The 24,286-nt window shown below is 45.9% G+C and overlaps 1 protein-coding gene across 2 annotated transcripts in view; it reads right to left on the bottom strand.

Annotated features, from left to right (window-relative positions):
* Bcar3 (BCAR3 adaptor protein, NSP family member) overlaps positions 1-24,286 on the bottom strand; it is a 110,024-nt gene that overhangs the window by 49,565 nt on the left and 36,173 nt on the right. The window lies entirely within an intron of this gene.

The raw sequence follows: 24,286 nt of genomic DNA, 5'->3' as shown, positions 1-24,286 counted from the left end.
ACTGACACTCTCTCTGGTGGGGCGTGGTGGGAGGAACATGAAGCAGCTATCTTTTACTCTTCAAGACATCAGGGGAAATACTACCTGTAGCCTCCAACCCTTCACCGCCTCAACATCAAGTCATCAAGCTCCCATGGAGCTACTGTGGGTCTCAGTCAAGCAGTCCTGTGGTTCACTGTTGGCAATCAGTGAACTGGAAGACACTGTCCAGGGCTGCAAGGTCCAGCTGATCCCTGCCCAGAGTATCAATTGGGATGATCATCAGTCGCTGTGATCAAAATACCTGAGCTTCTCATGGGGATGGTAAGATTCTTCTGTGTGCCTCTATTTCAAATGCACATACACACACAGACCACACACACACATAGACACATAGACACACACACACACAGAGATACACACAGACACACATACACACAGAGACCACATACACACACACACAGACACATAGACACACATACAGATACACGCACACGGCACACAGACACACAGACACACACACCACTGAAGTTCTCTCCTCCCACACATACCACCAATCCTTTCTAGCTTGTGGTTTGTTTTTGGTTTCCACCAAGTCCTAGTGACCTGGATTTTGGCGAACAAAGGCATCTTTAATGAGCTAAAACCAAAGAAACCAGTTCTCTGCCTCTGGTGCCCCTGCAAAGAGAGAAAGGTAACTTGGCTTTGCAACATGACGCTCTGCACAGCCTCACCTCCCCGAGGCTCTGTCTGTGAGGCGCATGCCTGGGAAGTGAGGGCAGCTCTGCTTCCCAAGATGTCTGGTCTGCACCTGCCTGATTCTGAACAGACACAGTGGGCTCCAACTTCCAACTGTGCCAGAGTAAGCATGTGCAGCATCCACTCTGCATCTCACTTTCAAAATAGTAGTCAGTTAATTGGGTGAGACATTGGACTCGTTTCTATAAAACAGTCTTTGTGTCAAGGACTTCTCCGTGCTGTAGGCTCACTGTTCTGAATATCCAGGGTAGGGTGGGATGCCTGGAAGAACAGGTATATTATTAAGCATAAGGACAGGTGTATTATCTTCACGTTAGAATCATTTCAATTTCTGGTCAGCTCCCTGGGACGTCACCCTGTCCTACGTTGAGGAGCATCTGTAGGGCGGAAGAAGCTGATGTGATTCTCACATACACCTCCACACAAAGAACCACAGGGCCTGATAGAACAGAGCTGGTCTCAGATACCACTGGGAAAGGATAAGGCTGGAGAAGAGGCCAGACAGAACAGCTCAGGCTGTTGAAGATAGTTCAACACATGCTCTGGGCAAATGAGTCAGTCCTTATTCCAAACAGGAATGTAAGCCAGACTAGGTGGGCAGAGGGCAGGCAATGCTGTTGAGATCTTTGCTGCTCTGGGTTCACAAGCACCTGCTGTGCCCTGGTGGATGTAGAGTCTCTAGAAGCAGGCTCTCCAGTGTGACAGACACTCAAGGCATCTGCATCTCAGGTTGACAAGTTTCCCCAGATTTCTCAAGGGGGATGAGGGAAGATGGCTGCTAAATGGTCTCTTTCAGGAAACGGTATTGATCTGCCCAACACAAAGACTAAGTACAGTCTTCACAAATAGATTCCTTTCTATTGGACATCAGGTCCCTCCCCCAACAACTTTATGATTCTCCAAACAGCTATTAAAATTGCATAGCTGAATAACATAAAGCAATAGGCAGCCTTGAGTTTTCTTTCTTACTGTGTGTTTTACAATTCTACCCTATATATCACTCTATCACAAACACCTATTATCTCCTGGTATCTCCTCAGAAATGCTGTATTTCACATGCACGTCTATTTCTATACTGTGGCATTACGGTAAACATTAAAAGAATGTGCACACAGGCTGAGGCTGCAACTCAGTTGGCAAACTACTTGCCTAGCACAAATGAAGACCTGGCTCCCATACCCCAGCACTGCCTACACTGGTGGTGGTATTCCCCTGTACTCTCAATGCCTAAGAGGATCAGAGTTCAAGGTCAGCAGTCTTGTGCATCCCAGATCCTGTCTCAGAAGGAGGAGACACAGTTGGTCTCAGACTATCTGGCAGGCTTGGGAATCTTTTAGTAGAACGCCATGAGCCATCTTCCCAAGGCAAGAGGCAGATTCATGATGCCTGATATAACATTTCAAGGGGCTCCTATATATCCCCTGTAAATCCCTGGAAGTCTAATCCATCCGAGTGGTTCAGCACCCACTTTGCCAGGCTGCCTCCCATTCCATAGTAAGCATGCCGACATCACACGCAGAGCAAAGTTGGTTTCTGTCATCTCTACTTCTGGGTTCTCCCTGCTGTATACATTGCCTTGTCCCTCCCTCCTACTTTTAGTAAGTGAGAACAACATAAAAGAGCCCGCAGGCATCGACTATACAAGTGGTACAGAGGTCCGTCTGTGCAGAGGAGCCTTCGGGAAGCGCCCTACCCTCATCAGGACCAACCGAGCTTTTCCATCTTACAGGAACTTCTGCAAATTGGCACCTTCCAAAACTGAGCTGTGAGACAGACGTCCACGTGGCTCTAAAGAGACTCTGACCATGTTCCAGACTAGAATGCTGTGCCAGTAGCTAGCTGAGTGACCTTGGGACATTATTTATCCTCTCAAAACCTCAAGCTGCTCCCTAAACATACTAGGTGATCACAGGCATCAAATGAGATAACAATATAAAGCCTGTCCCCCAACACACGGAAGGCACAGTCTGCAAGTGTGAGCTTCCATTCCTCTTTGAAGAAAGGCACTAGAAACCACCCTTTACCGCCGCCGACTCTCAGATGCTGGGTGACCCACCCTGTGTCCTCAGAGAAGGTGGGCAATGACTGAGTCGCTGCCTGACTGCGGCTGATGCTGAGCATCCTCCTGAATCTTTAAAATTAGAACTAAAGAGGAGATAGATGGTCAAGACTATTTAGCCTTAAAAGTATACTTTAGTCCTCAACTTTAAAATCTGAAAACTGAAGTCATGTGAAGGGTCTTTAATCATACTTGCTCAGATGTCTTAGATGGTCGCCGGCATCTTTGTTATCTGGTGAGCTGTTTATGAAAAGAGGCAGGAAACATATAGGAAACATAGGGTAGGCATGGAGGCAGATACTGTGGATATCTGCCTCCACGCCTACCCTTGGGGCCCATCTACTACTTTAAGCTCTCCATGGGACACTCCTGTCCCAGCCAATCTGACTGAGCACCTATGGGTAATCCATGGGATCTGGGTGATACCCTCTGCCTGTCATGGTCCCTGCACTACTCTGGCTGCAGAATTAGACTTCAGTCTATGTTCTGACCTGCTGTCCTGCCAATCTCACTCCTCTAACACCTCCATGCTGGGTGGTTGTTGCCATGACAACAGATCTTTGGTTTCTGCTTAGAGTTCCCCAAGAACCATCTCCCAGGTGCCTAATTTCTTCATACTGCTCTGGTCCATATTACTGGATGGTCTGATATTAACTTATTTCTAGAGTCATGCTGTGTCTAGCCCCGTGAAGGTTGTGCTGTCCCTCCCCCCAATCCATGCTGTTCTAATGTGTACTCCCTGTCTGTATACCCTGAGAAGCTATCCTCTGCCTCCACCTCTTCCCCTTAAGCCTGCAACAGCAGGAATCCGCCAGGCCAGTTGCAGTGAAGATTGCTGAAGTACAGGGCAGGCAGTCAGCAGGGGAGACCAACCACAACACAAAACAGTGAAATTAATCCCTTCTCAATAGATTTTAGCCACTTGAATGAAAAACACTTCAGTAGAAAAAATGGTCTTTTGTCATATCAGAACATCCCGGTTATTATCATCTGAATGATACAGTCATTAATCCTGCATTCTGCCAAAACAGCTCTGAAAATCAGTCTGTATTAGGAGCTCTTAACTGGGAGTGAAGCATGGCTTCTATGATCTATGCAAACCACTGGGTGATTTGCTCACTGGGGAGCTTATACCTAATTCTCAAACACGAAGGGGACCTAGAAGTCCCCAATGATTGGTTATTCGCTTTTTTTTTTTAATGAATTCATCTATTCATTTCTTTATTTGGTGTGTGTGTTTGTGTGAGTGTGCATAGCCACACTTCCATGCGGGAATCTGCTATCTCCCTCACCCTCTGGGTCCTGGGATCAAACTCAGGTCATCAGGCTTGATGGCAGGTACCTTTACCTGGCTGAGCCATGTCACCAGCCTAAGATTCAGAAAGAATTTCAATTAGGAAGGAAGTGAGTAAACTAGCCTAGTGATCATGACTGTAGCTGAAGACATGTAAAACACTTGTCTGGTTGCCATGGACACGGGTTGGCTTGGCAGGGCTGTGACTGGTAGGAGGAGGAGACAGGGAAGCAGTGTTGAGGTCCCTTATGGCTGTGAAGTAGCTTTCCCCTTTGTGAGAGGGGACAAGCCCTTGCCCTCCTCTGGTGGAAGGGCCTTGTGCATCACAGTAAATGTGGAATATGTACAAGTCTGATCTCAGCAGCCCCTTGACAGCCACACATCTGGGGAGTGCATCTAGAAAGACCACAGCAGTCATCCACATCTCATTTCCTAGTGTGTGATGTTCCCAAGGGCCAGAATTTCTGCTGAGAATCCTACCAGTGTCTCGTTCAACACACTAGGAGACGAGGCATCATTATCGCCATGCTCTGGGCAGCAAGCAGTAGTTCTTAGAGTGAGTAATGAAAGCAAGCCAGAACCTGCTTTATCTGATGTGCTAATAGAAGCCCATCACACCTGACTGCCAGGACCAGAACACTCTAATCTAAAGCAAATCCAGGAGGCAGACCACCCCTCATCCAGCAACAGGCAGTCCTGAAATGCAGGTTGAGGGTTCACCTGGAATAACAGGGATACTGGACAACATAACGGGTGGGGAAGTGTAGCGCACAGACTGGGGATGCTGGGCACAGAATCTCAGGACCAGGAGGCAGCAGGACCTCAGGTGTTGAGTGAAGGCCAGGAACACCTACCTTTGTGTATAGACCTCCTGTGCCCTTGGTGGGGAAAGGCCAGATCTGAAGGCTGTGAGAGACCGCATTGATCGGCAGCCAATGTCTTCACTTCCTTGATTTCGGCCAAGTACAATGATGTCTTCAGAAGTGACATCTAAAAGGTCAATATGTTTTTACTTGCTGCCTAGGATGAGGACAATGGATTGTTTTTGCCAGTGTTCAAAGGCTAGTACAAGGCCACCAACACCCCCATCCTGTCCCTGTGCACCTTAAAGTGCTCCTTCCCAAATAGGTGGGAGGTACCAGGGTGAGCAGCAGGAACAGGCCCAGATCATTATCTGGAACACTGTGTCTTAGGGTTGGGTCACTTGTGATAACAGATGTGGGAATCTTTCCAAGGCTGCACACCAGATAATGAGGCGACCCTCAGCTCTCATGGGGTCCACTTCTACCTTCTCTGTAACAGTGGCCACCACGAAACTCTCCAGCCCATAAATAAGTCAGACAGACTGAAACTACAGAGAGCTGTGTACAGGTTTTAAGATGGAAAAGGGTATGAGGAGGTATTTCTGCAAAGTTTGGCAGTCACGTGTCAACACAGTATATGTGTACCCCAAGAAGACAGAGATAATTAGAAAAATAGCCTCCTATGATCCTAAACATTTTTGGGAAAATGTGTAAATACCAGATGGTGGTATTAGAAATATGATCATAACAAATTCAAGAGACTAGTGAAATCGAAGCGGTTTTTAATATATAATTCTGCAGAAATGGAGACACAGCAGGGAAAGGGCAGAGACAGCTGGTGCGCTGATTTGGCATAAGAGGGCATCTTTAAAAGTTCCCTGGCTGAGAGAACTTCCTGTCCTTTTCTCCCATTGGCTGGACTGATGAATAAGCCCTGCTCCTTTTCAGATGTGGGCTCAGTCACTTAGCAGATTTCCTGTAGCCTTACAACTCCCAGAGTTCTGTGCAAGCCCTAGAGGGGTGGGGTGGGTGTCTCATGCCTCCTGCTTATCCGTGACTGCTGAACTCCAAACACACCTCCTATAGAAAGAAGACCTGACAATCTGACAGCTCAATTCTAATTCTCAACAGCTCAGCTTTACTGGATAGCATGTGCATTCGCCCTTGCGATGAATGTGTAAACCAGTCAGAGTACTGGACAGTGAGCTAAGAGTGAACACATGACCAACCTGAGAGCTTCCCTGGGATTTTTCAAACTGCAATTGAGGAAGAAGCTTCCTTTCCTTTTGAATGGGAATCGTTAAGACATTAAGAAGACTAAGCTTCCACTGTGCACATGCACAGTGGAACATGCACTTCCACATGCACAACACTGATCTGAGAAAATACAGCTTCTGCACTGAGAGAGACAGACACAAGAAACTAGCATCCTTGGGGTGTTCTCCTTCCCAGAAGGAGCAGCAGCCCAGACTGGTCCACCCAGGCCCTTCCCAGAAGGAAGTTTACTACTTTGTATCATCGGTTAAGTTTACAGGATCGCTTATCATGAGACTCAAACTTGAGATTGACCCAAGCACAGGACCTTTTATCAAGCTTAGGAGTAAAGGGGGTGGGATGGTGTGACCTTCGCTTGTGTCCTTAAAACATGTTTTCCTAAAACGTTTTCTTAAAATGACAATGACAATGAAGTCCAGCTTAGTTCAAAGTGTACACTAGCACACCATATTGGGCTCTGCTGCAGTCCTGTGTGCCATCTCTGTGTTGAGAGATGCTATAAGAAGCCAACATGAGCTGACACTGCATGAAGCCGTGTGTATGATTTTTCCCAGTTAATAACAGGGCTCTTTGCTGGTGCGTCAGCAGCAGGTGGAAATGAACGGTCTTCCTCAGTCTGCTCCAGGGATTTACGTGGAAGAACTGAATTGTCCTGAGTTTTCTGGGACAGAGAATACGTGGTTTGCCTTTAGGGGTAGGGGAAAGAGATTCTTGGAGCTGGGCTGTTCTGTGTCACTGAATATGGGTGTGACCTTTGAGGCACGTACAGCACTCTCCCAGGCTAGGGGCAACTATGAATCGACGTCTTGCGGCTTCCCCTCTGCAGGCCCTGGCATGATCTACTATCTTAAACTTGTTGAGGACATTTTAAAGGTCATTTGGTTATTTGCAAAACCACAGCACCAGATTCAGAGACCTTGCAAAGCTATTCCCTTCCAGAAGCTAGAAGCCCCTCTAGTGGTCAAATCTAAGAGGAAAACTTTATTAAAGACATGAAACTGACACCATCTCCACACACACCCAAATGGCCCTTAGATTTGTTCCGTAACCAGGGTTAAAGGGCTTGGAAGCCCTGGTTTTCAGTCATCATGGCCCTTGGGGAATTCCTTCTCCCCCCACACCCCCACTGCTGTTGCTTTCCTTACGCCCAGCACAGAGCTCCTGCTTCGACCCCACCTTCCAGGTGCAGCTACTAGAATGATTGAAGTGCTTTGAAACCATCTCTTATTCATAGTCACCACAACGTTCAGCACGACAGCTAAATATCATAGGGGCCCAGGAAACGCTGAGCAGAGATCTCAATGTGCAGTTCACAAGCACCTTGGCAGCAGGATATATCAGAGTTGTGCCCATGTGTTTCTGGGGACATGGTTTTTATTCATCTTAGATATAGAAAAGTAGGGAACCTATCCTCTGCTCCCCAAATAGTTACCCACACAGGCTTGAGAAATGACATGCCACACCGAGTCCTAACAACACACACACACACACACACACACACACGAACCAGCTTTGGATTAGGACTTGTGACAGTGTTAACTTGACACAACCTAAAATCACCTGGGAAGGAAGTCAGGCTTACTGAGGTTTAGCTACAGTGGGTTGTTCTAAGGGCATGTCTATGGGGGGGGGTGGCTCTCTTCCTTTTTTAGAGTTTTATTTACTATTATTTCATGTGTGGGTGTTCTGCCTGCATGTATGTATGCACCGTATGCGTGTAGTGATCGTGGCAGTCCAAAGATGACGTAAAGTCCCCTGAAACTGGACTGAAGGCTGTTGTGAGCTGCCGTGTGCATGGTGGGAACTGAACCTGAGTCTCTGCCAAGAGCAGCAAGCACTCTGCACAGCTGAGCCATCTCTCTATCCCTGAAGGCAACTGTCTTAATTAAATTAATTGGAGTGGAAGGCCCAGCCCATTGCGGACAGCACAACTCCTTGGATTTGGGTCCTGTACTATATAAGAGGAGAGAGAGAGTGAACATGTAAGCATTTATTCTTCGTCTGTTAATGTCCTTGGACGTGTTGTGACCGGCTGCCTCAAATTCTTGTCTTGATTTCCTGGAAACAGGGGACTATAAACCGGAACTGTGAGTCGAAGGAAACCTTTCCTTCCTACGCTGCTTTTAGTCAGAGTGTTTTATCTCAACAGCAGACATGAAACTAAGGCAGACCTTTCACACTGTAACCCAAATAATCACTTTACTCCTTTAGTCTGCAGGCAACCTGGGATCCCAAACTGAGAGGCATCAAGGCAAACGGAGTTAATTCTCAACTCACATCACCTTGGCTCTGCTCAGGTCCGGGCTCCTTCTATAAAGACCACGAGGACACAGAGCAGAGGAAGAGTCCACACGCAGGATGGAGTCAATTGAGCACACAGACCCCTCTCTCCTAACACAACCACCTGGGCCTGGGAAAACCCAGAGCCCAGCTGGAGCCTTGGGGCACAGGAAGCGGTCCATCAGCTTCGTGCCTTCTTCTGCACAGAAAGCTCTTTGGAGAGGGTGAATGGAGGCTTTATGTCGTAAGTTCTCATCCAGAAGCTAATAAATATGTGGAGTGGCCTCTCGGACCAGGTTCCTGCAGCCTGGACACTGAGGTCATTCAAGAAACAATTAGATGCCATCTGGAGAGAACTGGGAAATTGCCTCAGAGGGCCAAACAGTATGTTCTCATTCCCAGGGTCTGACACATCCTTATCTCATTCACAGAGAGGAGGGGATGGAAGCTGGCCAGCTCTTCCACACCAGGAGCACAGAGGGAGCAAGTGCCTGGGTAACTGACAGAAACTGTCTTTCCAGCTTGCCCCAAGTAAATCCATCCCCTAAATGAATTTATCCCTTGCCTGCGCTTTTACTCCAAGCCTAGCGCCTTTGTTGTAAATCAGGCCTTGGCCTCATCTGAATTTGGGTCTGCACAGCTTTAATATAAAGTAATTACAGAATAGCAGTGGTTTCTGGCCCAGCCCTTTGCAGTATATAGTGATTACTGATTTAGCTATGTTCAGCAGTTAGGGGCAATACAGAGTTCACAGCTCACCCCATGGTAAGGAACAGGCCCATGCCTGAGAGCTATTATTTCCATAATATGTCCTCATTTTTTCTTATTTTTAAATAAAAACTTCTCTATATTAATAATCAGCCTTTAAATATAAATGCAACTGTTAGTTAAGGCTGAGACAGGGCGTCAGGGCAATGGACTTAGAGAAATTGCAAAGGGCTATTTGCATTTCAGTATTTCTACTGTTCTTAAGTGCCAGGGTAACCCTTAGTCCAAGGTCCAAGAGACTAAAGCTTCTTTTCAGACTACTACTGAGACTTCCTTCACCTGTTATGTTGTGTCAACAGTCACACAGCTGGGGAAAGCCTATGCTGAATGAAACAGGTTTCTTAAGAGGAAGGATGCAAGGCAGAGGGACCAGCTTCACTGATCCTGTCTCCATCCCTGACCATTCCGGGCACACAGTATCTAAGAAAAGATGTAGACACACTGTGAGGAGTACTCTCTTTATTGAGTCATGGCTCAGAGTATACAGGCACGGTGGCTGCCTGAGACAAACACACCAGTGGTCTGCATCACCCGATGAAGAGGTGCTCTATTATGGAACACCATTCTTTAGCTAACAAAGACTAACAAACTGTGGTTATTCTCACTTGAGGACTTAATTGGCAGACATTTTCGGGCACAGGGTAGGGATGAACAGAGTGGTTTGTTTCTTCAAAGAAAGCAACCAGAAGTGTTTGTTACCAAAGCAACGATTTGAGCTGTCAGCCGAACACTGGGATTTTTGAAGGACTTATAGTCAACCACCAAGAAGTTCATAGCTTATCTAATGTTAATGACTTTTCTGGGAAGATTAGTGATGATTATCAGCTAACTCATTTTGATTGGCTATGATGAGACAGGTGAACATTTGAGAGACCCACCTAACTCCTTGAACCAACATTCTTCAAATATCCTATGCACTACAAAGTGCAAGACGGCCTTAAAGAACGGAGTAGAAGAAGCGCTCATGGGTGAGGCTTCAGAGGCCACGGTTAACCTCTCAGGTGAGGCAACCTCCAAGGTCTAGATTGGCATCTCAGAATCGCTGTAATTATCTTAAGCAGTTGCTTACTAAAGTATTTCGGCCCTTTTAAACCACATACCAAAGTGAGGCTGGGTTTCTTCAGCATCTAAATGAACGCCAAAAGCAGACACAAGAAAAGCTGCCCTCTCTTGAGCCAGACAGTAAAGAGATTTGCAAAAGCATAAAGCAATGCCATCCTTACCGCTGAATGTGTTTTGTCTTGAAAAAAAAAATGATCATCTTTTCATAGAAATATGCACTTTATATTTATGCATTTTTCATTTTAAACGAATACACTAAGCAAACATAAAATGTCATAAAATAAAACAATTTTTTTAAATTCTCCCATTGTTGGCTGGAGGATACTGCAGAGGTGAACCCCAGAACCCTGTAAAAGCTGGCCATACATAACAGCCTGCCTATAATCCCAGAGACTAGGAATCCCTGGGGGTAAATTGGCTAGCCAGATTAGCCAAAATGGTTCACCAAGAGACGCTGCCTCCCTATATAACGTGGAGGGAAATCTAGGAAGACATTCAACATTTACCTTGAGCCTCCACAAATGCATGTAAACATAACACACACACACACACACACACACACACACAGAAATGAACACATATACATGTGAACCCCACACATGTGGACATGCATGCACACCACACCCACATATGCAAATAACTTCTTCATTTTAATCTCCAATGCAATGATTATTAATTGTTATAACTCCTGTAACTAAAGGATTTTTTTTTTTTAAAGATTCTCAATTTTAACAATGTGAAAAGGTCTTGACACTAGAGTTTAGGAATTTTTCGCTAATATATTTACGCTGTTTTAGATAATTTAGATTAACCCACAAGTTTCCAGTGTATTCATGCAGTGAACTATGGTGTAAAAAAGGAAGTGTTTTAGCATGGCAGCGGCAGTAATGTACACACGCCTTTAACCCCAGCACTCGGGGTGGGGGGTGGGGGGCAAAGGCAGGCAGATCTCTAAGTTCAAGGCCAGCCTGGTCAACAGAGTGAGTTCCAGGACAGCCAGGGCTACATAGAGAAACCTTGTTACTAAAAAAAAAAAAAATAAAGGAGGGGTCAGAGGGAGTGTTTTATTTTTTAATACATAAGTATTACATAAATACTAGAAAAAATGCATAAACTGAGAGAAAGATGAAAAGCAAAACAGAAACATTCCTTTAATTGCCAGGAGAATTTATTTTGATCCAAATGTTACTCGAAATTAGCCACTCTGCCGTTGCCGATTTTTTTTTTGTATTTATTTTTAAAAAGATCTATTTTAATTTATGAGTCTGTGTGTCTGTGTGCGAATATGTGGCAATGCTCACGGTGGTCAGAAGAGGGCATCAGAGTCCCTGGAACTGGATTTATAGGCAGCTGTCTGGTGTTGGGAACAGAACCCAGGTCCTCTGGGAGAGCACCAAGTGTTCCTAACTGCTGGTCCATGTCTCCAGCCCGCAGGGATTTATCTTACCTGAAATTCTTGGAAGAATATCCCTCTCCCCCATTCTTCTCAACTGTTGACCCCACTCCACTACTCTTCCAGTGTTCCCGACCCCTCTCCCCTCTGCCCTCACGTCAGTCCCCAGGTACTCTAGCTGTACCTTCAGAGTTACTCATCCAGTTCCTTGTCTTCCCCACCTCCTTGCTATCTGGCAGGTCCAAAGCTCCTAATACCTGACCACTCGCATGGCCGCCTGACTGCTCTCCTCCTTTCTGCCCTTTCTTTCCCTTTCTGTCCACCAGCAACAAGGAATCCAAAATGAACCTCAGACAAGGTCCAGTCTCCTTCAGTCCTTCCCCTGAGGTGCAGGCCCCGTGCCACCTGCCCACTCACCTTCACCCCACTCTCCTGTCAGTGGCTGGGCCCCAGAGCACTCCTCTGCTCTCTGCTCTCAGCAGGCCTGGTGGGCTCCCTACTGTTCCTCCACAACAGAGGTGTGCTCTGACCTCCACTAATCCTCACTGCTTCATCTTACCCTTTGACCTCACTGCCTGACCCTTCCACACTTAAGGGCGGTCTCTGCTCCACTCCCTTATTCTCACATCTCTCAGCTCCCTTCCCTGCTGAGCCTTGTCCCCCTCAGCACAAAACACAGTCTAACACAGTTAACTGTTGCCCTTCCTAGGGTCATCCCTGTCTGCCACCTCCAGAATAGAAGGCCCAGGAGTTTGTTCGGTGTTGTATCCTTGGCCCTTAGAAAGTTGACAAGTGGCAGATAACGCAGACTATGACATGACTATGTGCTAACTGCAAAGCTGTTTTAAACAAGACGGGACTGGGAAAGCCCCAATGTCATAAGGACACTTTTTTATAAAGAAATTCAGGTTGGGTATCTGATATCTGAAATGCTTGGATGTTTTAGATTTTGGATTTTTAAAAATATCTTTGCGCACACGTGTACACACACACACACACACACACACACATACCAAGAGAGGGGAAAAGAGTTAGAGATCTTAGGAGTACAATCAAAGTTTAAACGTGAAGTTAATTTATGCCCCAAATATACTTTATCTGCATGGACCAAAGATAATTTATGCACTATTTCTGTAACTTTGCTTATGAAACAAAGTTGCATGGTATAGGCGCTCCTACTGTGGCTTTAAATGGATGCCCAAAACAGTTACAGGTTATGGCACATGTGCTGGATTTCAGATATTCAGATTCTGGACACTTAACCTGTACCAAAAAAAGACTGCACTCATGCATTTAACACAGAGTAACGTATAACCAAGAAAACAAGTCACAAAGAATTATTTGATAATACATTATTTTGAGAATAGATATATAAAATTCCTTCTGTGTGAGCATCTTCTCAGAATTTCCCAAGAACATGGTTTCCTCAGCTTCTCCCACTTAAGGAATCTCGGCATCGTGGCTTCCAGCTCCCCCCCACCCCCCTCTGCATCTGTCAAGCTGAGCACAATTCACTGTCCACAAGGGTGGAAAATTCTCTATCCGTCTTCAAAGTACTGATAGCTATTTTCTGCCTTGCTAAATCAAGCACCCTTCCTGACAAAACGTCAGTCTTATCAGCTGTCAAATCACAGTGTAAATGCAAGTCTTTCCAAGGAAAGTTTAATGTGCTTAAAAGTTCAGGCCAAACCTAATTGTCTGCACCCAAACAACACAGACAATACTCTACTAACAAAAGGCTTTATAACGCCACGTCATCTTAAATGGAGCCAACACAGTCCCTCTTTATGAAGTTGAACTATAGCCTGCAATGTTATTACATTTCATATTTAAAGCTCCCATAATGTGTAGAGACAGCTATAGCCAAATGCTGCATTGTTGTGACATGTAGTGACCACTAGAGGGCAGAGTTTAATAGCAAAGAACTCCAGGGCTAAAATCCTGGCCTCTTTGGATGCATCTAAGTGCTAAGATCGCCCAAGTAGATAGGTCTAAGTCATAGACGATGGGAGAACTACATCTCTAAAACTTTACAGATTTACATCTCTAAAAATGTAGGACATGGGCTGGAGAGATGGCTCAGCGGTTAAGAGCACTGACTGCTCTTCCAGAGGTCCTGAGTTCAATTCCAGCAACCACTTGGTGGCTCACAACCATCTGTAATGGGATCCGATGCCCTCTTCTGGTGTGTCTGAGGACAGCTACAGTGTACTCATAAATGAAATAAATCTTTAAAAAAAAAATAAATGTAGGATACCTTTTACTAAATACATGAGTATTTAGGGCCACATGAGTCCAGTTTTCATCTTGAACGGCAGGTTAGCAGGAGAAAGCAGACCAAGGTTACATTTAGGAACCTCTCAACCATCTTGAAATTGATACTCTCAGGAAATTCTGGGACAGTCTTACAGACATAAGTCTTATTTGCTTTGGAGAACATAAAAATTTTTGGAATGTATGGCTTAGGGCACACACCTGTAATTCCAACATGCAAGAAAGCTGAGGCAGGAGGATAATGATTCAGGTAGCCTGGGCTCCATGGGCACTCCTTTAGATGCACCATGTATCCAGTTACATATCAATCAGGCACCAAATATTATTATTAATATTATTAAGAGAACAAGCAGAGTTCCCTTAAAACACACAACCATGAGGATAGTGTTTACAGGTGACCCAAGAGTGACCTTCACGGTTGCTTGCAGGAACTGGGGAAGGTCCAAGGCAATGAATGAGTGTGAGGCAAGGTGAGCCCAGTGCACACTCAGGAAGCTGGAATGGCAGCTGCTACCTTCTATTTACAGGTTATCAATCACATCCTAGGTTCTGGACTAAGAACTTTACATATATTAACTCATTTAAGCCCAGATTCCTCCACTTACTGGCAGGAAGACCTGGCTCCTGGGAATTTCAGTCAATGCCTCTGAAATGGCTAGCATGAACCAGTTTGGCATGTGTACTTGCTTACCAGCATGACTGTGACTAATAAGCACATGCTCTGTGGCTTTAAGATCTCTGCAAGTTCAAAGCCAGCCTTAGGTACACAGCAAAACCCTGCTTTAAAAAATATATATACATATATTATTTTTTTTTTCATATTCTTTCATAGTTTAGAGATACCCTCAAGGCTACACTCTCCCTAAAGTTGCCAGGGAACATTAGAGCGGGTGCTTAAATGAAGAACAGTGCAGACTCCTCACTGAAATCAGCCTCTGCACATTCTTCGTATGCCCAGAGAAGAACACAAATGCAGTCCCTCACTATCACAAAGTGTAAGGTCCTGCATTCGGGGTGGTCACAGGGGTCAGCACATCCCAAGCATAATGCTGGAGCCTCAACTTGGGAGAACTGGGTGCGCACTCTGCTGTATTTTTGAGACAGGGTCTCTCACTGAACCTGGAGCTCACCGATTAGTAACACTGGCTGGCCAATGACCCCCCAGGGGTCTCCCCAGTGCTGAGATTACAGGCATGTGCTGATGAACCCATTTTAAATGGCTAAGGGTCCAAACTCAGGTCTTCATAATTTCCTGACTGAGTCATCTCCCTAGCCTGAACAGCATCATCTCAATTTGGTCAACTGATCTGCAAAAAAGAAAAAAATCTCCAAATAAGGTTTCATTCACAAATACTGAGGTTAGAATTTCAATCTATCATTTTCTGGAGGATCGTCTTCTGACTTGATTATATCTATAAAACCTTATGTATAAGTAAGGTCACATGCCCAGATACAAGAAGTTACATTTTCGATAGATTTTTTATGAGTGAACACAGTTTAACCCAAATTGAAATCATAGTATGGTTTCTATCTCAAAACCTTATAGAGCAAGCGGGAGGTGCAGGCCTGGGGACAGCAGGAAGAACAGGATGGTGGAGGTTAGAAGCAGACAGGCTCCGTGGTTTTAGGCTCAACCATGGGGCAGACTGTAAAAGAAGCCACAGGTCTGATTCTTGCTTGCCTGTCAGTTTTCTAGTGACTTCCCCACTTCTTACCGGGTCTGTGTCAACCTGTGGGTTGCAGTGCTTATGACCTTTTTACAGAAGTCATATATTAGATATCTGGCATATATCAGATATTTGCGTTACAATTCATAACAGTGGCAAACTAAACAGTTACGAAATAGCAATGAAAATTTTATGGTTGGGGTCACCACACATGAGACCATTGAAGGGTCACAACAGTAGGAAGGTTGAGAACCACTGATCTAGGTAGTTTCAGAAAAGTCACTGTAAGCCAGGGAGAGCTACACCTCAACTTCAAGACTGAAGCTTGCAACATCGACAATAAACTCCCAGAGAATCCATATTTGCTTTATTCTATTCACTGGTCAGACCAGACCCTCAGGCTGCCCTGCCAGATCTGTGTCTGATCTGTGGAATCATCTAGATAAGATCCAGTCAGAGCAGTCACGCCTCACACACCGGGTTGTCCCCACACATCTCTCTATCCAGGCAGAGGCAGCCGGATCGGCAATGCTGTGGGGCTGGTAGCCAGTGTGACCGCCCTACGGGATGCAGCCGAGTCCCACACAGAGCTGCAATCCCGCATGGAGTTGCAATGTATTGCGTCTGTGAGATCGCAGGCCTTGCACAGGGACGCACAGCTTGGTCGTGAGGCAAGATAGGGGTGATCCAGGTGAGAGGAAGCTACACGAGGGTTATGTCAGCATGAGCTGACAGAATCTTCTGTTGGAAGCCCGCAACACCTCATCAGAGAGGCAGGGAGGGAAGGAGGAATCCACAGTGCAAGGTGAAGGGTTCGCTGGCTAAGCCACCACACCAGGAGAACACAAAAGCAGCCACGGGCCATACACAGTACAAGTCTGGCTGGGTCCCAATAAAGTGTTAATACACCAGAATGTGAATTTTGTGTAATTTTGCCACTTTTTTTTAATTAAGGGGAAAAAAAACCCTTTAAACTATAAAGGCCATTTTTAGCCAATGAAAAAGGAGGGGCGTGTTAAGGGGAGAAGGGGGGGCAGACTTGGCCTTGAGTGGGAGCTTCCTTTCCCTTGCTCTGAACATATCCTCAAATGCTCCCTGGTTGATTTATAACGGTGGTAACAAGGTTTCTACATGGGACTCCCCTTCCTTCTCAAAAACTGACCAGCTTCTGGCAAGATCCCAGGCCCTCATGTGAACTTGAACTGCCCCCAGCTTCCTTTCCGTCACCTGCTCCATTCAAGTCCTGCCAGGATCTGCTGGCTTGCTTTAATGAGAAACAGCTTCTAACTCTCCCTCCAAAAGGCCTCTGGCGACACCTGGCCTCCCCGTGGCCACTGGCACTCTCTAAGGTAAACACTCCTGTCAGTTTCCCCTCACCTGGCCCCTCCTGGCTAACAACGTGAGTGCACTGGGAACATCTGCTGCAGGAGTGAGCCTCCACTGCCTCCATCTGCTGGGAGGTCTGTCCTCAGCGAAGAGCACTTCTCAAACTGGAAACTTGTCCTATTGAGGTGGCAGCCCCCAAAGGCTAAAAGAGGAGATTTTTCACTCCGTCTAAAGGCCAGGCTGATTTGCATTCAGTACGCGGCTCCCTTTTTTAGTACAATCCTGTGGGCTTTGACAAATGACCAGTTGGACAATTATTTCTACAATCAAAGGCATTCCTGCTGTCATTTCTCTCAAAGTTCCCTTTTAAAGATGCCCCCACTTACCCCTTTCATCCTCAGACTCACTCATTTCTGTCACCACAGATGTGATTATAGCTGGTAGACTTTGAAAGATTTTTTCAGTTGTTTTTTTTTTTAAAATTATGTCCATGCATGTGTCTGTGTGGGGTTTGTGCATGTGAGAGCAGGTGGCCATGGAAGGTCAAAAGTGTCAGATCCCCGGAAGCTGGAGTTACAAGGTGACTGAGAACCACCGGACATAGGTGCTGAGACTATAGGGTCCCTATAAGAGCTATACGTGGCCTTAACTACAAAGCCATCCCTCCAGCCCTGCTGGTAGCATTTTGAGACTATTTTTTCAGGAAGCATACCATGCTTTTAACGCACCAATCGTTTTGTGTGTCTGCTTCTTTCTGTAGCTGGAGAGTATGGCACTGTGTAGGTCTCCATGGTTTGTTTAGAGCGGAAGCAGACATTCAGGCTGTTTCCGATTCATCACTGGTGAATGATGTTAAACAATGTGGTATATTCAGCATATACACAAAGAGACTTTCATATGAGCATATATTTCATTATAAGTTCTTTATTTAAGTGTCCGTATTTCTGTAGGCTGGAAGGATAAGATTCTGCTGGGTAAGGAGCCATTTTCTACCCCATTCTACCGTCTTCCTACCCTGTGGCTGCAGTGTTCTAAACTGTAGCAACACTAAACTTCCTAAGAATAGCGACAGAGCACACTGTGGGCAGAGTGGGTGAAGTTGAACGTGGGCCCAGAGTTAGCCTGCACTGTTTCGCATTCACCGCTGGCACCCGTTTGATCTGGTCCCACAGGGGACAGAGCGGGCTCTGCGGATGTGCACACTCAGGCAAAAACCTGCAGAGCCAGCCAATTGGGCCGTTATCTGGTTCATATAACTTGTTAAAATCTCACGGAATGTACAGCGTGCCATTGTTTCTGCAAGTCCCTTTCATGACTTTGTGAGCTGGCTAATTCAGAGCAGACTCGCCTGTTTTCCTGCTGGAAGAAAGGACTTCCCTCAAAGACAGCTATTTAGCCGTGACCATGGCTGCAGCCATGCTGAGCACAAAAGGGAGCTGAGGCCCTTCTGCCCCCTCTTCTGCCAAAGCCTCCCACAGCCAGGCTGCTTATTTTCGGTGCTGGAATTTGCATTATTATTTCTCTTTTCATCTGCTGGGTGACCTGAGGTATCCCAAGCCTACTACTGGGAAATGGCCTCGCTGAGATCTGAGCCTTGGGCAGATTAATGTCCATAGACTTAGAAGACCCTCTGGGAGTAAGTATTAACCCCACAAAGGATGGCTTTCTGAGCCTCTCAGGACTCCCCTGGGCTCCAGAGGAAGATGTGGAAGGTCCCCACTCAGCACAATAGCTCCAGTGTGGTGACATTTCTTCTCACCTGCAAAGCAGGCTTGGAGATTGCAAGTTTTATTAAGGCTCATGAGTGAGTGGGCAACAAGGCTGACAGCAGGAACCCAGCCAGGAACAAAGGCTGCATCCCGTCCTGACACTTCCTCAAGTTGTCCCTGGGGAGCAGGCCTTTGTCTACTGGACACATTGTGCTGCCCACAGCCTGGACAGTGGGGGACACTTGCCTCCTCACTGCTAACCTGAAAATCCAGGAAGCTCAGGTTTTCTGCTGCACCAGGCTTTCTAATTTACCTTCCTTAAAAGTAATCTATTTCAGGATGGAAGACCTATAACAAATACTGCTTTTCCTAGAAGAAAACCACATCCCTCCTCAACTTTAAAACATGCCCAGAAAATGGATTTCACTAAAGTAGCAGTGAGCCATCTGGGTGAAGAAGCTAAGGCTCAGAGAACATCTCTGAAGAGGGGATGGAAAGGTTGCTAAGAACCAGAGGCCCAGGAAGTCTGCTGTGAGATCCTGTCTCTTAGAAATGACAGGAGCGTGCACCCAAGATAATTCCACAGTATAGCTGCCTAAACAAAACCCAAACAACAGTGGTATCAATAGACACACTAATGAGGAAGTAGGAAATCTCAGGAGACCCATGTCTAGACACAGAACTACAGGCAGCTAAAGAGAGAGGGAGAATCACCCCCTCCCCACAGATGAGCACCCTTATTGGTCATCTGATACAACGTGGTCAGTCCTAAAACCATATACACACAAGCCATGCTGAACAAACCCAGCAGGCTGTATTTTTATATTTATGCCTCTCTCTCTCTCTCTCTCTCCCTCTGTGTGTGTGTGTGTGTGTGTGTGTGTGTGTGTGTGTGTGTGTACTTTGCAATAATAATCAAAAGGAGGCCACCAGTTTGAGAGGGAGTTGGGGCAGGGATGAGAGGGGCTGGAAAGAGAAGAAAGGAAGTAATGTAATTATATATTATTTAAAATTTTAATTACAAAAGGAAGATGCAGAGAGAGAGGGAGAGGGAGGGAGGGAAGGAGAAAGAGAAAGAGAGAGAGAGAGAGAGAGAGAGAGAGAGAGAGAGAGAGAGAATGAATAATATAAGCCTATGGTATTTAGTGTAAGGAGATAGGATGACTCTCAAAGCACACAAGAGTGTGTGTAAAAGTAAGTTTATAAAGGGGTTATGAAAATGACCTGGGGCTGCTGAGATGGCTCAGCAGCAAAGGTGATGGCTGCCAACCCTGACAGCCCGAGTTCTATCCCTGGGACCCATGAAACATGGAAAGTGAGACCTGACTGACTCCTACAAGTTATGCGCGTGCACACACAGAATGAATAGAATATAGATCATCTAGGAATGGCAGGAATGTTTTTTATAAGTGCAACATAATGGATCATAAAGCAAACAGACGTGTAAATCTCCAGTCTTCGGAAGGAACAGAAGCAGTAGTGATTGTTGTCCATTACATCCTCGGTCCTAGTGTCTGAGATACAACTTGGAATGCTTCTTGTGGTCTAAACAATATGGCAATTTTATAATCAAGAGAGTGAGCATAGCCATCAGGCAGTGGCACACATTATAACACGGGCCCTTAGGAGGCTGAGGCAAAAGGATTACAAATTTCAAGCTTGCCAGCCTGGGCTACATAGTGAGTCTGTGACTAGCCTTGGTGACATAATCTCTCAAACAACAACAACAAACAGCAGAGACAACATAAAAACTATTACCACTTGCTAAATAGATGTCTTTCTGGTCTCTCATAGACACGAAGATCCCTAAAATGTTAAAATTAGAAGAACAAACCCTTTCCCAATGATCTCATTTGTGGGAAAGATAAACTTCATAGAGAAAATTTAAGTTCAAGGTTACACTATTAATTAGAACCCGAGTGTGGACCAAACTCCGCTCGGTGGGAGAGACCAACGTTACATATCACCCAGTTTCCGTTGGGAGGACATCACACTCAACTATTACTAATGGTTTTAGCATCACTAACAAATTTGATCAAACATTCTAAGCAATCACCTGACATGTCAAGAAACTGGACACAGAGTAAGTATATCTTGACAGGGCTATGCATATGACAAGACCAGGCAGGAAAGAGGTGTGCATGAAACTCTGCCACAGCCATGTCTGAAGCTACTACCCCTAAAAACTGTTTACTTCTATTAAAAAAAAAAAAAAGTTGGTTTTTATCTAGCATCAGGTATGCCAGATACGGAGAGGAAAATTCCAGAGCTGTGCAGCCCTAACCGACTTAGTGACTACACAGCAGGCAGCAGGAAAGGTGCAGCCACTAAGAGGTGTGCATTCCAATCTCAGTGAGGTGTAGTGAGAAGCAGTTGTATTTGACTACAGAACAGGCTCCGTGATTACATAAGACAGCTATGGGTCCAACCTTCAAGATGACAGCCTTCTGAGCTATTACAGGAGGGGAAAATGTGTGTGTGTGTGTGGGGGGGGGGTTATTCATGAAGCAAGGAGAGTAGAAAAGAAAGAAAACAAACCAAACACTCTCCAAGGGCAGAGGAAACACAATCAGCAAGGGGAGGAGATGCCACCTCCGCCCCTAGGGATGGGAAGATACTTCAGCTCATCCATTTATTTTCCTAACATCCACACATCAAATACAGCCTCTAGGGCTCAGGGGGAAGGCCCAGCAGCAACCCCACCAACCACCCTGGAGCTTCTCAGCCAGGTGGCTTTCCTTCCACTCCATATGCAAAGAATCTAGGCATCCAAGCATCAGTGAAACAGTCCCCCTTTGTGCCGTATTAATGTGCTGCAGATACAAACCCTCAACTGTGAGGAAGACACAGAACTGGGCAGAGCCGAAGCTTGGATTCTCTCTTCCCTTAGCCCTGTCTGTGTCAGCACTGCAGACCAGCCATAGGGTCCGACTCAGGCCCGGGAGGCAGAGGGCAGCTTCACAATGGGGAAGACAGGGAGACTCTCTGCCGTGCCACGGGTGGATGCTTCTGTTCAGATGAGGCTTGGCCACTGAGAAGACTGCTTTTGTTCTAGAGTAATTTTAAGCCCTTAAACATCTGACCTCCTTGACTCTTGCTCGTTAAGGCAACGGTGAACCTATCAGAAGGGCCCTTCAAGCCACCACATGCTTAATGTAGAATTCCTTTTTTTCTAGGTGCCCAAAAGACATTGAGTGTTCCAGGAGATTTTAGGGAAGGAGCAGCTCAAAGCCAAGGGGCCAAACTATGCCTCCCTTTGTCTACACTTCTCGCCTGCCTCCACCTCTCTTCAGCTACCATCTATTGTCAGTCACAGGCAGCAAGTCCCCTGACTCAGGTCTTTCTGACACGGTTCACCTGCTCTGAGAGAGACGGTTCCATTAGAGAGATGCTGTGATGGGCAGAACTAACTCAAGATTGGCAAGTGGGATCCTTGGGACCTTGTGCTCAAAGGTCTCCCGCAGTGTTATTTTGGAGCTTTCTGGGCCATTGAGGCAATGAAATATTCCATACTGGCTCAACCTTGTTCCCAGCCATCTCTTCAGACCAAGGGCAAAGTAAGAAAATGATAAAAGCGGAACACTGTAGGGATTCACCGTGGTAAGAGCACTTGTTGCTCTTCCAGAGGACCTAGGTGTGGTTCAGGCCCGTTCCAGGAGATCTGATGCTCTCTTCTGGTCTCCTCAGGACATACACTCACGCACTTCCCTTCACACACACATACAAAGAAGGCGGGAACAAAAAAGAAAAGAAAAACAAAGGTTTGTTCAGCAGTCAAGAAGGATGCAGCCCCAGTTTAAAGCTCTGACAGGATTCAGATCAGGGAAGGGAGAAGTTCAACATATATTACCGAACACCAGACCTCCCTGCCCAACAAAACAAAATCCTATTGGAAAAGGACTCGGCTCTGCAAGACTCCAAAGGACAGATCCATCAGTCTTGCCAGGAGAAAGCAAGGATAAATAGAAGATGCTGAAATCCACTATGCAGCTTCTTTTACTTTTAAGGTATACAGCTCAACTCAGTGATTGGCATTCACGAATGAGTCCCAATAACTCAAGATAATAAAATAGTCCTTTCCTTATCCTCAGGGATATATTTCAAGTCGCTCAGTGGATGACTAAAATCACAGATAGTAACATAGTCTATAGATACCATACTATGCTTTACCCTAGGTACCCTGCAGGGCTGCCATGGAAACAGAGTCAATCCAGCCTTCCCTGTGTAGTACCCAGTGCTGTCTTCACATCATTCTCTTGTGCTCTGGAACCCATAAGACAATGAGTACTACTTAATACAAGCACTGCAGTACTGTGACAATTACTTAACACAAGCACTGCAGTACTGTGTGACTAACAGAATGGCAGCCTACACAGTGTGGATACACCAAAAGATGAGCAGGACACAGCAAGATTGCAAGATGCTCCACACATAACTTAGAAAGTTACAAACTGCTCATTTCTGAAACTTTTCATTTAGCATTTTTGAATAACGGTTGGCTGTAGATAGATAAAACCACAGAGACGTGAGGGCTACTGTACTACAACAGAACATTCTAAAATGGCCAGTCTGTAGCAACGTTCATCATGCGATTCTTGTGTAAGGAGTTTAGCATTTTATAAAATGGGGAAAATGTGTTACTGGAGCAAGGATCAGGGTTATACTTGGTGAACAGAGGGTCTGAGGCTCTGGTATGAGATAACCAATCTCTGAGTACCTGGAGTAACGTTTAAAGTAGAAATTCCATCATCCTAGCGCACACTGTTGCTTCTTGCTATAGTCGAATCAGACCACAGCCTATGTGAGTATCATGAAGGCTTAGCAGTGCACAACCTGTATGAAAACTGATATGCCTCATACAGGAGTGGGGCAGGCACAGTCTATAAACCTCTGACTAGGTGTGGTACGGTGGCCCTGCCGGCTTAGGCTCACACACTTGCCACAGTTCCAACAGTTTAGACGTTATTCGGGAATAAGAAAGGGGACAAAATAATCCCCACCTCCAACAGCACACAGTGCATCACCATGTTCCACAGGACCAGGCAATTTGACTAGAACTTTCTCCTCTCCCATCTACCCTCTGGTCTAAAGCGGGTGAGGGAGAATGCCAGAACCATACCAGTGTGCCTATATGCTTTGAACATGGAAGGTAGGCCATGGTTCCTCAGGAGGAGATCATACAACCTAACTCGTGCCTTGAGTCCTCCGAAAACACAGCAAGAGCCATTGTCAAGTGTGGCAGGTCATGCCTCTCTTCTTAAGGAAGCACCTGATTTAATTATAGCTGATCAGCAAAATACAGTAACGCAAATATCCACACCCCAAAGTGGGAAGAGGGCTGAAGGACAGACAGTTTAGAAGGGCGGGCAGCTGAACTACATTGACCGTGAGGCCCACTGAGCAACAGGGCTTCTGTTTGGCCCCAAGTTAGTTACTGCGGGGAAGGAAGCCGTAAGGAAAAAAAGGACAGCTCTGAAAGCCCCAGAGCCTTCATCCAGCTATCCAGGATTTAGCTCCGCCCACAATTCCTATTCGAAATTTCTGGCCAAATCTAAAAACTAAGATATCAAAAAAGAATTCACTCAGCAACAGAACAGAATGACCTCACTTAGTAGCAAAAATAAATTTTAAAAAATGT

This window comes from Arvicanthis niloticus, chromosome 4 (genome assembly GCF_011762505.2).
Source record: "Arvicanthis niloticus isolate mArvNil1 chromosome 4, mArvNil1.pat.X, whole genome shotgun sequence".
Classification (NCBI taxonomy): Eukaryota; Metazoa; Chordata; class Mammalia; order Rodentia; family Muridae; genus Arvicanthis; species Arvicanthis niloticus.
The sequence above is the reverse complement of the archived record's forward strand: the minus strand, read 5'-3'. Positions and strand labels throughout refer to the sequence as shown.